This window comes from Berghia stephanieae, chromosome 15, assembly GCF_034508935.2.
Source record: "Berghia stephanieae isolate SIO BIC M18660-M18661 chromosome 15, UCSD_Bste_1.3, whole genome shotgun sequence".
Classification (NCBI taxonomy): Eukaryota; Metazoa; Mollusca; class Gastropoda; order Nudibranchia; family Aeolidiidae; genus Berghia; species Berghia stephanieae.
Window position 1 is genome coordinate 22759424 of NC_088374.1, and position 15000 is coordinate 22774423.

The following is a 15000-nucleotide window of genomic DNA, read 5'->3' on the forward strand; positions in this document are numbered from 1 at the left end:
AAAGTGGTTTCATGGTCGGTTCCACATGGGCAATAAGGGGTTGTTCCAATACCTAGCTTTGTAAACATATGTCCTCTTAGTCTATTGTGTCCTGTTCGGAGGCGGAATAGAGTGACTTGGCTACTTCGCTGAATGGCATGGATTGGATCCTGCTTGTTGTGTTCTAGGTGTGTGTCATTCCTTTCTTTGTCTATTTTTAGCTTTATTATTTTCTTTTGCTGATGGTAAGTGATTGACGACTTCGGTTGTTCCTTCTGGGCTCCTTCTTTGGCCAGTTGATCGGCAATTTCATTTCCATATATACCTACATGACTTGGAATCCACTGCAGCACAATTTTTCCTGTTTTATCAGATAAGCCCTCAAGGGCCTCCACAGTGTGTGCGGCTTCAGAGTCCTGGTAATTTTCAATAGACCGGAGAGCATCATCAGAGTCTGTCAAGTAAACCACATTTTTCCCGTATATTCTGTGATCTCTGGATAGTTCTTTTGTTGCATTGAGGATGGCTTTTTCTTCAGTTTTAGTACTTGTGCACATTGAACCCACTGATACAGATATTTTTGTTTCTGTTTTATCTGTCCAGTGTATGAGTGCACCAGCACCTCCATTCATGAGGGGGCCGGAAACTGAGCCATCTGTATAAACTCTTATCCAGTTGGTCATTGGGTATTTTTTATCGATCATCTTTAGGGTTTGAGCATTGTCATTATTGCTTCGAATGTTTTTCTTGTTGATGGTTATGGATTTTTGTTTCTTTTTCCACGGTGGTGGTTTGAGATTTGGGACATTGATTTGGGCAATATCTTCCTTTGGTGTCACTTTATATTCGCTCTCTAGTTTTTGTCCCAAGGCGATGAAGTTTTCCCTTTTGAGTCGATTCTCTTTCTTTTCCATTGTACTTGGATGCAGTGGTTGGGATTCCATGAATTTTATCTTTGAGAATTGTGTCACTATTTTTAAATTTCGTTGTTCTCAGAATTTCTAAATTTGTAAAGAAACTTCGTCTGTGACAGGGGGTGACATTAAATACGTACGATATTCTATTTATAACATCAGCTGATGTCAGGATATAATTTCGAAACACGATTTTTTTGTGTGTATGTGTGTGTGTGTGTGTGTTCTTGTATGGCATTACTTATGGGGACCAATACCTGGTTACACACCAACGTTCTGAGGACCCCTTGTCATTGTGGGGCCTTACACTCGGGTCCCCATAATGGTATTGGTTTAAAACCATCATTTTGACGCCCTGAACCATTTCACCAAATTTCATCGAAGTCCCCATAATGACGTTTTACTTGAAACGTGTGTGTGGATTTTACACAATTTACGGTGTGTGAAAATATTGAATTGCGTTGGTGTGCGTCTTGTACCGCTCTTCTGAAAAAGAGTTTGAAACGGTAGACGCCAACCGGAAGTTTTTGTCTGCAATGGCTGCGCTCGGCTGACACTGTACTGACAGGCGAAGATGTGGACTTTTCAACGTAAAAAAGGGGTAAGAAATATTTTTTTCCCACTTTTAATTAGTTATTGATATGGATAAAAAGCAAGTCTAGTTTTAATTGTTCGGGATCGGATCTCTTAAAATTATTTTTTGGATTCTTACTCTTACCAATCTAACTAAACAAATCACTAAATTACGACTTCATCAGCCTAGAGTTAGAGCTCTGCGCTATGGCTATGCTATCGGCATCGGCGATTGTTAAGATTTCCGCGTTAAATTCTTAGCAATGAGGGCTGCCTTCTCTTATTATTATTTTTAGAGTTTAAATTCAGGTAATAGTAATATCGCAGTGTTGCGGTTCCCAGTCAATTCACGATGTTCTTGGGTCGATATTTCTCTCCCCACATCAGTGCAGTGAGCAGTGCTACCGGAGTTTGAACTTGACAAAAAAAAATAATTCAAAATTAATCAAGACCAAGACATACGTCATTGGAAAGGTATTGCAACACAAGAACAGTGATACCACTTAAATTCCATGCTGTAGAAATAAAGTTAGTACAAAAACAAAATCTGGTACCTATCTTAAATTTCTCGAAATTCGATTTACATTAACATCAATATCAGTTTCAGTATCACTAAAAAAATCGTGTGCATTCTCCACTTTTATCTATTTCCGTCACATTGTAATGAAATATAGGAAAGAATGAATGGCGTCAGGGGTATGCATGCTTGCTGCTTTTTTCACACCATTTCCCAATAAAGCAGGAGTTGCTTTACAATTACGCCATCGGATCGCAACAATCTCTCCTTTTATAGCTGCTATTTTTACTATTTTCATATACAGCAAAAAAAAAGCGTGTCGGGAGAATGACTATAGTCAGATGCGGTTATGTGAAATTAAAGCCGTAAAAGGAAGCCGTTGTCAAAAAAAATCACAACTGCTGCGCTTTTATTGAAAATTCCAAAAATGGCAGCTGTATAAAAAGTAATAGTTGTGTTGCGACTCACTCCTGCTTCTTTATGAAATGGTGTGAAAAAGCAGTTTTGAAAACAGCCGCAAGAACGATACGATTCAGTCGCAACTAAGCGTCACAACTGCTGCCTTTTAATGAAAATTCCAAAAATGGCAGCTGTATAAAATAATAGTTGCGGTGCGACTCAGGTGAAGAAGTATACACAAACTCCTAGTATAAAACGAAAAGCAAGAGGCGACAAACAAAAAAAATACGGGAACTTTGGGTTTCAATAATCCAACTTGGCATCCATATCTATCAGGCCCCGTTTTGAAAAGAAAACGAAAAAAGTCATGCACACACACACACAAACTACACACGATGCCGAATGAAATCCCCAGTCTGAAAGGACACGCTCGAAATCTTGGACACGCTGGTCGCGAACTTGACATTTCCAGCAGCCAAGGAAATCCCCATGACGTCAGACTTGTGATCGGCGCTGACTGGCCTATCAAGTTTCTAAGCCTAGCTGCATGTGACACAAACATCGTGAAAATCCATATTTATAAATAAGAAAGAAAGAAGAAGCTATCAAAAAATAAAAAATAAGGTCACAGCCACAGGCCCTATTTCAGGTGCCCATTTTTGAGTCATGCAGGTATCAAAGTACCTTCTAAAACATGCCTTTACTTGTTGCAAACCCTAATATCAAAAGAAAAAAAAATTAACAATTCCTATGCAGTCTGCAGTAGGCTGGGTAGCCTACACTAAGACTAAGACACTGACAGTTCTTGGCTACGTAGACTTTGAATCATTTATGATTCATCTGCTGATCTATGTGTTTTTAATTTCTTCTGGTTACTTAGTTGGTTTACTTATTTGTAATTGCCACTGTTGTAATTGACGAGGGATGAGTTTTTAAAATGCAAGCCTCCAAATTGGAGTATAATAAATGTTTTTTACATGGCTAAAGTCAACCACTCACTACATTTTTTTTTCTTTGATAAAAGTTTATGTATTTGTATTGTTTCTTTTTTTCAGAAACCGTTGAAAACTGCAAATGAAGTTTTTTCTTTACTTTCCGATTCTGGGATGATAAAGCAAAAGACAAGACTGAGGTAACTACATTGTTAATGATATGAAGGTTACATAGTTTTCTAGTCATTGATTAATTAATAATTATCTATTCAAAGACCTGCTTTGTTTGATTCATGGAATATGTATTATGACCGAAGCCTTTTCTAATTGGCTGAGATGACTCGGCTAGGTTTATGCTTTAGTTTAAAACAAGATCCTTTTTTGCTCTGAGTTGTCGTTCTTAAGTATGCTCATAGTTTAATGCTATTATCTGTCATCTGCATATTTTGCGGCCGCAAATTCCGGGCCCTTCCGCAAATTTCACAAAATTGGCAAAGTTTGGCAAATTTTCCGATTTTTGACATTTTTTTTCTTCTAAAAAAAACGTTTTCTTGTGATTTCTTTTTCACTTTTAGCTGGAATTAATGATATTATTTGTCAGGATATAACGGGCAATAGATTTCATTTGAAACACCATTTTATCTAAAAGTAAAGTTGGAAAAAATTGGAAACCATTTAATTTTCATACATTTTTTCAAGGATTATGGGGAGTTTAGGGGTTAAATATCATATCACGTCTAACTCTGCCCCGCAATTTTTTGGCAAATTTTGGCACTTTTGGCACATTTTGACGTTATTTTTGGCAAATTTTAGGCTCCTATTTAGCAAAAAATGCAGATGATAGTATTATGTTTGTGTAACAATGTACCTTTTTTTTTTGGTTGACTGTCAGTCTGGGTAGAGCCATTTGAGAGATGCCAGATTGGAATGCACATATATATAGCTGCATAAGTCTACTTCTAATCCTCTATTCTAATATATTTTCTGTTCCAGAATCAGAGATGTGCGAACTTAAGGCCTCCTCGTCGTGGTGGACAAATTCCTGAAGAAATAGGCAGTAATTGCAGTAAGTTTGATTTTATCATTTTCATTTTGCTTTTCTAACCACTCAAACCAAAAGGAATATTATTACCTCTTGAATGCTTGTCAACTTTTACATGGCATTCAAATGCTCAATTGAGGGTCCCTTGAGATCAGTTGATAGAGTTGTGGCCTATCACACAGATATCCCGGGTTTGATTCCAGGTTCAGGCAAAAAAGACATTAGAATTTTTTCCAATCCCCCTACCTATCCAGCAGAAAGTGGGTAGCTGGATATCATTAGACCTATTGGAAATGGGTGTAAAGTACTTTTCAAAAGACCAGTGTCCTATCCAAAGCGTAACAAGAAATTGCTACTAGTCAGCTCCGAGCTACAGGGTTAGGCTCTGGTCTTATTGGCATGAAGTCCTTTAAGGAGTTACGTATTTGAATGCCTGTTTACTCACATTAAAGATAAGAAAAAGAAAGTAAGTCATTACAGGCCTAATAGTAGCTCATTTTGGTTTCTAATAATGTGTATTACTATTACATTTCATATAGTCTATCACTAACAACTTTCCATCGGTTCTTAATTAACTTTGGACAATCCAGCTGGGTTGTCATAGAGTGAGCCAAACATATCTTATTTTCCCCTCATTAATGAGAAAGTTCACTGCCAGGCCAAACAACCAGCAGTGCTCTGCAACAAAGATGAAAAATTATTGTTGATAATCTTATCATAGAAATCATATCCTTTCTTTTAGATACTGCATTTTGAAATGAAATAATCTTTTTATCTCTCTCTTTTTCTCTTTCTCTCTCTCTTCCTCTGCCTCTCACAATATTGAGTTTAGAATGATGGCATTGCTCTTTCATTTAGTCTGTAACATAAATGAAGATGGTGGGGGTCAGTTATAGAAAAGAGTTTTGATTATTGTACTTTCATCTCCTTGATTTAATTCTCTAACCAAGTTAGTTTTCAAAGACATAACCAGACTATATGGTTAGAGAATTACATCTACAATATATCTGATGTTTGCTTCTCTGGAGTAAAGAGAAACTTCATTTCAATTTTGCACACATGTTTTGATATACTTTTCATGGTCATTTCAGAAAAGGACAGTGAAGACGAATATGTCCCCGAAGGCCCAAGAGAGAGTGCTTCTAGCTGCAAAACAGACAGCGATCCAGAGGATACTGAAGGTAAATAACCTGTGATGAGGTGTTTTTAGTGAAATAGAAAAGATACAAATACAATGCCGAATTAATTCTGTCTTCAGAAGAAATATGCGATACATCATGTTCCGTTTTAAAAATGTTGCTGTTTGGGGAATAGTGAATGACGCATTGGACAATTAACTAAAATATCACAAATTTGAGTATCAATTTGTTTACAGTGGAAGTCGCATTCAACGAGGTCTTTGGGACAGGGCCCCTGACCTCGTTGAATGCGACCTCTTGTTGAATGTGACTTTGTCCTAAACAAGGAATATAAATAATGAATCAGTATGAAAAAGTTAGATTTATGATTTAGCTTCCTTGACGAGCACATTACGGCACCGGGATTCTTCTGGGGTTGTTTCTTTTCATTTTAAAATTTTATTTATTTACATATTTAAAAAAAAAAAAATTTTGCATTTCAATGCATGTATTTTATTAATAAGATTAGCCCTTGTCCTTTATTCATACAAAACTGAGACCATCACAATTAACACTAAGTCTGTGTGATGAAATCTTAGCTGCGCATGACCTAACCATGGCACTACACGTCACATGTCTGCTGCCAGCATCTCCTCATTCATCGAAGTAAATACACCTACCCATCCTCTCCTCGCCTCACAATTTCTACCAACCCACTCCATAGAGGGACTACATGTCTATGACCGACTCACCTCTTGCCTTACACATAGGAATACCTACCAGATAAAATTCTACACGACACACGGCTGAGTAGCATCGTACTACTGTAAACCACGCACTACACATTGGACAACATGAGACGTTCGTTTTGTGGAGGCAAGCAAACAGTGACGTTCAAATGAAAGTTGTGCCACTCTGTGGGTAGCATTGCTCTGGCCTGAAGCCAATGGTCTGGCCTAAATGACCTCGTTGAATGCGACTTTAGGAGCTAGGATGCTCGTTGGATGCGTTTTTATTTACTAAGAAAATATAGGGCCGGGAATCGGGGATTTCTGAATACCTCGTTGAATCCGACTTCTCGTTGAATGCGACCTCGTTGAATCCGGTGCCCACTGTATTGAGTTAGAAGAATCTTGTACATTATGTTAGATAATTGATATCTTTTTTGTGTTAAAAATGTCTTAAAAACCTGAAAATTAAACCCAACAAACTGTTTTGAAGATACAAGCAAGCATCATTCCCTCTTACAATCTTATTTCAGAAATGGACAGTGAAGACGAATATGTCCCTGAAAGCTCAGGAGAGAGTTCTTCTAGCTGCAAAACAGACAGCGATCCTGAGGATGCTGATGACAAAGGTAAATAAGAACCTGTGATGCTTTAGATTTAAAATCCAAATACAATAAGCAGGAATATACTCTAATTTACCCATAATAGTACGTACTTTGATCCCTTGAAACCTGTTTGTAACTCATTTTATACTGTGACAACACTGGTGCAACCCCACAGATGTATGGCCTTGAGCATTAGTTGTATTGCATGGTTATTACCAAATTGTTTTATGAAGACAAGAATGATTTTTTTTTAAATGCCTTGAGATAGTCTACTATTCTATCCAAATGAGTCAGTTGTAACCAGTCATGTTAACCTACAAAATTGAGACAGCACTTTTTTTTGGTGAAATATTTCACCCCGAGAAGGGGAAATGATTTTTTGGTTTTCCGTGAACCATATGTCGTAAGAGCAGCGGCAGTGTGTGCAAATAACCTCTCCCAAGGTTCAATTGCAGTGCCAAAAGTGGGACTCGAACCCAGATCTCCCATATCACAGTGCAATGGCTTATCCGCTCGGCTATTGCGACACACTTGGGGTCTACATGGTATGCATAAGTACTTTGAATTGCACAACAGCAAGTGAAGTCATGTTTTTTATTTTTGCATTTTCAGACCCCAATGAAACCAAAGAAGTCCTACAACTGCAAGTCTAGTTTGTGTTGCAGAGAGTGAGGTAGAAAGTGGTAGCGAGTCTGTCATCATCCCTCTCCCACAGCTCGATGATCAGGAGGCTGACCTTCCACAGAAAGCAGATGACATGACTGTGCAGAAAATGGTGCCAGGAGGATCGGGGGGTAAAAGAAAATGGGACAAACGACATTCTTGTTTGTATTGTGGTAGACTTTATGCTAAAATGGCTAGGCATTTAGAAAGTGTACATAGTGGGGAAATTGAAGTGGCAAAAGCTTTAGCCCATAAAGTAGGTACCAAGGACAGAAAGAGGGAATTGCAGTTATTGCTTCATCGTGGGGATTTTAAACACAACAAAACAGTGATAGATGCAAAAAAAGGTTTTTTGATTCCGGCTAGAAGGCAACCAATAACTGACAACTTAGAGGCTTTTACAACCTGTGAAAAATGTTTTGGACTTTTTCTAAGGAAGGATTTATGGCGTCACAAGAAAAAATGTGCTGCCTTCAATAATGAAACCAAAAGCTCAAAGAAAAATACAAATTTTCTTTTACTTTCAAGTAAACAGGAAGACGATAATAGTGATTTTGAAGAAAAGATTTTAAACACAATGAGTTCCGATAGGATCTCCCTCCTTTGTCGCCATGACAGTGTCATTTTGCAGTATGGGAAAAATCTTTTTTCTAAATTTTTAGACCAGCCACATCAATACCAGTACATAAAACAAAAAATGAGAGAAATTGGCCGTTTTTTGAATGAAATGAAAAACGAATGTGAAATTGAAAATATTACACAGTGCATTGACCCCTGTTATTTTCAACTGTTGTCAAAGTTGTCAAAGTTTTAGCAAAGTACAATTGCATCACTGGAATTTATGAAATACCTTCACTTGCTTTAAAGTTAGGCCATTCCTTAAAAGCCTGTGCAGACATTTTGAAATCAGAGGCTTTGCAATCAGGAGATACTCTATTAGAGAAACAGGCTGAAGCATTTACCAAACTTTATTCTTCTGACTGGTCACATCAAATATCATCGAGAGCTCTGCACACTCTTCACAAAAGAAGATTTAACACAGCAAGAAGACTACCTTTAGCAAAAGATGTGCAGCTTTTATATTGTTTCATTAAATCCAAGTTAACAGATGCAATAACACAATTGCGTGAACACCCAAACCCAAATACGTGGAGAAATTTAGCTGAGATTGCTCTAGCACAGGTGGTTCTTTTTAACAGACGAAGAGGCGGTGAGATGCAGAGAATGAAAATTGAAAACTATCAGAATGGATTGGCTTCAGGAAAATCTCTACAAGGGGAAATCCTGCAGAGTTTGAGTAAGTTTGAAAGAAACTTAGCCAAACAACTCGAAAGGGTAGAAATTAGAGGAAAGCGAGGGAGACGAGTGCCAGTTCTTCTACCCAAATCTCACAAGGATAGTATTGACTTGCTCCTCGATTTCAGACAATCCAGTGGGCTTGCTAACAATAACCCATATGTTTTTGGTGCTATCGGTGAAGGTGAAAATGTACTTAGAACTTCAGATGTTCTCAGGAAATTTGCCACTGCATGTGGAGCAGATCAGCCAGACTTATTGACATCTACAGCACTTAGAAAACATATTGGAACAATATGTCAGCTGCTTGATTTGAAGGAGAATGAACTGGAAGCATTGGCTGCCTTCATGGGGCATGACAAGTCTGTTCATAAAGAATACTATCGTCTTCCAGAGGACACGATGCAACTTGCTAAAGTTAGATTCTCTTGCAACTGGAGAAAGGAAAAATTGACAAGTGTAAGGGAAAGAATCTAGACGAGCTGGAATTTGCTGAAGACGAAGCAATTGATGGAGAGGAATTAAGTGCTGATGAGGATGACCTTGACGACTGCGTTCAAGGCGGTGACACAGGATGTAGCAGCATGACCCCTGATAGTACGACGATAATGCCATACACTGAAAACTGTCAGGAGGCTGATACTGTTAGAGAATCTCATAAATCAAAGAAAATCACAAACAGAGTAGTGAATAAAGAAAGGAAAGGGTGGTCTGAGGAAGAAAGAAAAGCTGTTGAAAAGGAATTAGGGAATTTTTTCTTTTTAGAAAGATTGCCTGGCAAAGCAAACATTGAAAATGCTATGAGAAATTCTCCAATCTTAGCAAACAGACCCTGGAGACAAATCAAATATTACTATAAAAAATGTTCAAACTAGAAAAAAGAAATTTGTATAGAAATTTGTTCCCTATGTTATTGTATGTACGGTAGTACATAAACTAAGCATTATCTTGTTGTCGCCTTGATGTACAGACATTTGTTGTTAATTCAATTAATTGGTACCTTATGCAATTTGTGATCAGTACTTTTTCCTCCGACCTCCTCTCTCTCTCGTTCTCTTTTCTTTCTCGCTCTCTCTCTCTTTATAAAAATTTCAATACTATGTTGTTTTTGACATCAACTTAAAATCAATATGAAAACATGAACATATTTTTTTTTCAATAATGATACTGATAATAATATGTCCAATTACAGGACAATTTGTTGTTGATGATAATAATGTTATCTCTGACCATTATATTGTGGAAAATGTCAAAACCAGATGAACACAAAAGTATTCAAAATTACTTTTTATTTTGTCTCGTTATACTCGTATCTATGAACTGAAAGTGATTTTAGCCAAATAGTCCTTAAACCAAAACAATTTGCAGAATAGTTATCAAAATCATTTCTGTTAATTAGACCAACATTCCTATTTTGACATTTGTTAACTTGTATAAAGTGATGTTTTGTGATTCTATCTTTTTCCACGTCATTATCTTTGCTTATTAGACGAGTTAAGATCTAGGCTTAATCAAACTATTGAGAAGTCACATTTTCATTCCCCGTTCTGGCATACCATTTTATTCAATAAAACATTAGATGCATTGACTTGCTAAAATGGAGTCAATTTTACCAATTGTTTAATAATGATTAATGTGTTTGTAAAAATACGCCCTGGTGCGCTAGCAAATTACCTATCTGTTCCTTTGGTTTTCAGGGTCTCACCTCAGATGTTTTTGCTTGCGCTCTTGAACACACAATTCAAACCACTGTTAGTTTATTAAGTTTTGTTTTTTCCGCCACATATATCATCATTATGTATAAAAATTGTTTATGCTTCTTTATCGTCAAGAATGGACTATTTCTTGTTGTATTTTCGTTATATGGGTTCGAGCATCTCAAACGGTAGAGCACTGTCTATTCATTAGGACCCGAATTTAGCTTCAATGAGAGCTGTCTTTGTTTCTGCCCTCTCTATCCAGAAAAAAATGGGTACCATCGTTGAATACTAAGACACGTCCAGAAAAGTTATGTGGCATAGACTAGCAGCATCCCATCAATAATGCAAAAAGTAATTTTTGTCATCCCTTCTTACACCTCAGAGAGCAAGATGTATACTCTTACTAATTTTTGAGTCTTCCTGCTCTCATAGGACTTTCGTTTGAAATTAATTAAGATTGGAATTCAATATTTCCCTCAGTTATAGTATGGCTCTTTTCACTCTTTTCTGATAATTATCATGGTATATACATTGGAAACTCCCAATAACGACATCGCTTGGGACTGGAAGATTATGTCTTTATTGGGAGTATGTCGCTATCCAGAGTTTTTATTTTCACTACGAACATAATTTAAGTATAAGATTAGGGACTAGAGATTTGTGTCGTTATCCAGAGAATGTCGTTATCCAGAGAATGTCGTTATTGGGAGTTTCCACTGTATTTAATAAGATAATTTTAAAATTTCCCCAGAATCAACTTCAAATCTTTATTAATCATTATTTGGCATTATTATTTGGCTATGATTATGAATAAACAAACCTCATTTAAAATCAACATATTTTTTCCGTCTTGATGATTTGACTGGATTCCACTGAACACCCTTTATACTCCTTATGATTATATGTCAATGTTCAGAACCCTACCCTTGGCATTGAGGGAGAACTTTCACTTGGTCAGTTCTACATGATTCGAATGTGTACAAGATAGATTGTTATCTGACATCAGGATCCATATGGTAGTTTAGTTGGTAGATACCTGGCCTGTAGTGTCATCATTTCAAAGCCTCATGAAGACAGAATTGTTCTGATATCATCTACTGAGCAGTGAATGTTTGGTTGCATTTCATTCTGATACAGACATAGTGACTAGAAAAATGATATGCCAATAGTAATGCAAGTCGGGTACAGCCTAAGGTTAGGAACATTTTTGTTTGGAGTATCCCGATCTATCTTAATGTCCTATTTCTTCTTTTGTTTTTACATTCTTTTCCGTATAGATGGGCATCTAATTCTCAAGGTCCTTAGAAGTAATGTCTACTGTAGACACACATCAAAGGTTCCTGCTAGTAATGGCCACATTTTAAACTCCCAAAGGTCCCTAGAAGTAATGTCTACTGTAGACACACATCAAAGGTCCCTGCAAGTAATGGCCACAGTTTAAACTCTCAAAGGTCCTTAGAAGTAATGTCTACTGTAGACACATCAAAGGTCCCTGCAAGTAATGGCCACAGTTTACACAGGTCCTTGCAATAAATGTGCACAGTTTACACACCAAGTGAGTCCCCACTAGTAATGCCCTGTCTCATCAAGTCCTCACAATGACTACACAATGTCCCTACAATGATGGTGTAAAGTGAGGCCCAAACATACTCTAGTCAAACCTTTGTTATTTGACGTATTCTAAAAAACGACACCTGCCATCATAGACGGCTGTTTTGTCCACCAATACAACGTATTGTATGTTTCCTAAACCCACTGGAAATAGAGGTACCCACAAGTCATGTGTGAAATTATGGTCCTGACAAGTCATGCCATACAAGTATGTGTGTGTGTGTGTGTGTCTTCAGCACGATGGTGTGTCAACCGTTGTGGATGTACGAGTATCTATTTATTATCATATGTAAAATGTACAAAAATCAGCTTGTCTTTCAGAATTCAATAAGGCGGGTTTTTTTTTTGTCTGCGCACTGTGAAATATAAACGGTGACCTTTGGTCTCAAACCGTGACCTTCGTAAAGTTATGGCCTGATGCTGACCAAAAAATGACGTCAAAATGCCAGTCTTTTACCACAAAAGAAAACAAATCGTGAGTTGTATTCAATAGTTCAACCAATGAAATAACTTGTTTCCTTGAGCTCTACTAACGACAACTCACTAGGCGGTGCAAAAACCAAATAATGACGTTAAACTGCCAGTCCTTTTGGATTTCAGTGTCAGGCTATAACATAACGATGGCTACGCTGATACTGACCAAATAATGACGTCAAACTGCCAGTCCTTTTGAATTTCAGTGTCAGGCTATAACATAACGATGGCTACGCTGATACTGACCAAATAATGACGTCAAACTGCCAGTCCTTTTGGATTTCAGTATCAGGCTATAACATAACGATGGCTACGCTCAAATCCAAACTGGCATTATGCTTGGATGCATAGGGTCTCTGAAATTGAATATTTAAAAAAAAACCCCAAAAATTGAGCTTTTATATAAAGCAAGATCCACTAAACGTGCTCAAAGCGATTAACAACGGGTTCCTGACAAACAGCAACACGTAAAATTAATGTAGAACGAGACATGACGCCTGTCTAAAGATAGTATGCGCTTGGCTAAGAAGCTCACAACATTGCCATCAGGAAGTATGACGGGCCAACACTCAAAACTATGTGTAACCTTAAACGTTTATAGTCTGGTTAATACAATTTAGTGATATTTACTCATAAACAGGGATGGCGAAAAACAATAACAAAGATATGAGTGACGTCATCTTCGTTCTATCTATAGATAGTTCGAAGATGACGTCACTAACTTAGGTGTTTGTTTTTGCTTTTTGCGATCAGAGTTTATGAGTAGTTCTCGCTAAATTGTATTTAACGTATTATACTATTAAACGTTCAAGGTTACACATAGTTTTGTGTGTGTGTTGGTCCGTTATTCTTCTGGGTGGCAATGTTATGAGCCGGAAGTATAACGGACCAACACACAAAACTGTGTGTATCCATGAACGTTTATAGTCAGGTTAATACAGTTCAGTGAGCATTACTCATAAACGCGGTAGGCAAAAAACAAGAAAAAGACCCGAGTGACGTCATCTTCGAACTATCTATAGGCCTTTTCACTTTTAGGATACCGATTCATCCCCATTATGACATAATACCGTTTTGAGAAGGGTTTGTCACGAATTGATTTCATGAGTCACAAACGGCGTGCATATATTTTCAGGTCTGATAAGCGGACGCGAATAAGGGCTTGTTTTAACCGTGTTGTAATGGGACACTATTATGCGGTGGTTCGAGAGAATAGATAGAATGCGGTTGGCCAAGGAGTTCACAACATTGCCATCCGGAAGTATAACGGACCAACACACAAACTCTGTGTAACCATGAACTTTTATAGTCTGGTTAATACAGTTTAGTGAGAACAACTCACAAACGCGGATGGCAAAAACAATAACAAAGGCCTGAGTGACGTCATCTGCATACTATCTATAGACAGATAGATAACCACGCCTCTCGGACAACCGTCATAATGTAAACATTGGCAGTGATTGGTAGACACAGCAAACTACACAGATTTTACGTTTGATGGTATGTGTTTAATTAAGACACCCACTGTTCTACCGCTTGATCAATAGATAGTATGCGCTTGGCTAAGAAGATCACAACACTGCCATCCGGAAGTATAACGGACCAACACACAAATCTAGGTGTAACCTCGGACGTTTATAGTTTGGTTAATACATTTGAGTGAGAATTACTCATAAACGTGGATGACAAAAAGCAATAACAAATACCTGAGTGACGTCAACTTTATTCTATCTATAGAACAAACACAGAAAGCGATGTGTATAGATAGTTCGAAGATTACGTCACTCATGTCTTTGTTATTGTTTTTTGCCATCCGCGTTTATGAGTAATGCTCACTGAACTGTATTAACCTGACTATAAACGTTCATGGATACACACAGTTTTGTGTGTTGGTCCCTTATATTTCCGGGTGGCAATGTTATGAGCTTCTTCGCCAAGCGCATACTATCTATAATAAAATGATGGAGAAAATCGTATGCTAACTAATTACCCATCAGGTGGTATAAAAACAACAACAATGATCAGAGAGAGGTCGATTTCATTCAAGTTATTGTTTATATAAACAACCAACTCTGGTTGCCTGATCACGTGTGAAGGTGTGTCACAAATTCCCTGTTTTGATTGGTCAAAAATCTACTGGTAATTAGGATTCAACAGTCGTGACGTCACTTCCCTCGTAATGACGCATAGTAACTTAGTGACTGGTTCCAAACTATCGCCACAATGACTGATGGACGCCCTTATGAAATACTTCTCCAACCAGCATAAAAGTGTATCCAGAGGAGAAAAACAATATAAATCTGATCATGTTTTGACTTTTATACATTCTGATCACCTTAGAACCAAGCTGCTGGTTGCGGGGCGGAAGTGACATCAGACTATTGAATCGAATTCCAATTACAACACTGATATCTTCGATATCATTTTTTGCCATCCACGTTTATGAGTA

General features: G+C 37.5%; 1 protein-coding gene and 1 long non-coding RNA gene across 8 annotated transcripts in view; one reads left to right on the forward strand and one right to left on the reverse strand.

Moving 5' to 3' along the window:
• The window catches only part of LOC144960853 (uncharacterized), a 339688-nt gene that overhangs the window by 257299 nt on the left and 67389 nt on the right, over positions 1-15000 (reverse strand). The window lies entirely within an intron of this gene.
• LOC144960666 (uncharacterized) lies at positions 902-5537 on the forward strand. 2 transcript variants are annotated; one of them, XR_013642913.1, is made up of 4 exons: positions 902-1494; positions 3438-3514; positions 4308-4380; positions 5448-5537. It is a non-coding gene; the product is annotated as an uncharacterized LOC144960666 (long non-coding RNA). The 2 variants fall into 2 exon arrangements; XR_013642912.1 differs by lacking the exon at positions 902-1494 and having other exon boundaries at positions 2915-3514.